We start from the raw sequence: 1,828 nt of genomic DNA on the forward strand, positions 1-1,828 counted from the left end.
CCCCCATATCCCCTATAAACCCCCATATCCCCTATAAACCCCCATATCCCCTATAAACCCTATAAACCCCCATATCCCCTATAAACCCCCATATCCCCTATAAACCCTATAAACCCTATAAACCCCCATATCCCCTATAAACCCTATACGGGGTGGGGGCAGGGATCACATTCCTGCTCCGTGTCGCTGTTGGGTTTCGCTTTGTTTCTTTTTTGCTGTAAAAACAAGCAAAAAAAGGTCAAATGTTGTTTTCCCAACCCAAAGGGGGGTCCCCAAACCCTCCCCCCGGTGGGATGATAAATAGGGGAATCTATGGGGTGAGAACCTTCATTCCCATCCCCCCCCCCTTAATCCTCAGCCCCCTATGGAAGGTTATGGGGTAATGGGGTGGGGGTGGGGTCTATATGGGGTCGGGGGGCTTCAGAATTGGGGGGGGTCACTATGGAATGGGGGGGTCCATATAGATTGGGGGTGTCCCCATAGATTGGGGTGTCCCTATAGATTGGGGGTGTCCCCATAGATTGGGGGTGTCCCTATAGATTGGGGGTGACCCCATAGATTGGGGTGGCCCTATAGATTGGGGTGTCCCCATAGATATTGGGGTGTCCCCATAGATTGGGGGTGGCCCCATAGATTGGGGTGACCCCATAGATTGGGGTGTCCCCATAGATATTGGGGTGACCCCATAGATTGGGGGTGACCCTATAGATTGAGGGTGTCCCTATAGATTGGGGTGACCCCATAGATTGGGGGTGTCCCTATAGATTAGGGGTGTCCCCATAGATTGGGGTGTCCCAATAGATATTGGGGTGTCCCTATAGATTGGGGTGACCCCATAGATATTGGGGTGACCCCATACATTGGGGTGTCCCTATAGATTGGGGTGTCCCTATAGATTGAGGTGACCCCATAGATTGGGGTGTCCCTATAGATTGGGGTGTCCCTATAGATATTAGGGGTGACCCCATAGATTGGGGTGTCCCTATAGATATTGGGGTGTCCCCATACATTGGGGTGTCCCCATAGATTGGGGTGTCCCTATAGATTGGGGTGTCCCTATAGATATTGGGGTGTCCCTATAGATTGGGGGTGACCCCATAGATTGGGGTGTCCCTATAGATTGGGGTGACCCCATAGATTGGGGGTGACCCCATACATTGGGGTGTCCCTATAGATTGGGGGTGTCCCTATAGATTGGGGTGACCCCATAGATTGGGGTGCCCCTATAGGACACCCCCTATAGATTGGGGTGTCCCCATAGATTGGGGTGTCCCTATAGATATTGGGGTGTCCCTATAGATTGGGGTGACCCCATAGATATTGGGGTGTCCCTATAGATTGGGGTGACCCCATAGATTGGGGTGTCCCCATAGATATAGGGGTGTCCCTATACATTGGGGTGACCCCATACATTGGGGTGTCCCCATAGATATTGGGGGTGTCCCTATAGATTGGGGGTGTCCCTATAGATTGGGGTGACCCCATAGATATTGGGGTGACCCCATAGATTGGGGTGTCCCCATAGATATTGGGGTGTCCCCATAGACTGGGGTGACCCCATAGATTGGGGTGACCCCATAGATTTGGGGTGTCCCCATAGATTGGGGTGTCCCTATAGATTGGGGTGTCCCTATAGATATTGGGGTGTCCCCATATATTGGGGTGTCCCTATAGATATAGGGGTGACCCCATAGATTTGGGTGACCCCATAGATATTGGGGTGTCCCCATAGATTGGGGGTGTCCCCATAGATTGGGGTGTCCCCATAGATTGGGGTGTCCCTATAGACCCTGCTGACCCTATAGACCCCAATGTCCCCATAGACCCC

The sequence above is a fragment of the Coturnix japonica genome, unplaced genomic scaffold (genome assembly GCF_001577835.2).
Source record: "Coturnix japonica isolate 7356 unplaced genomic scaffold, Coturnix japonica 2.1 chrUnrandom532, whole genome shotgun sequence".
NCBI classification, from domain to species: Eukaryota; Metazoa; Chordata; class Aves; order Galliformes; family Phasianidae; genus Coturnix; species Coturnix japonica.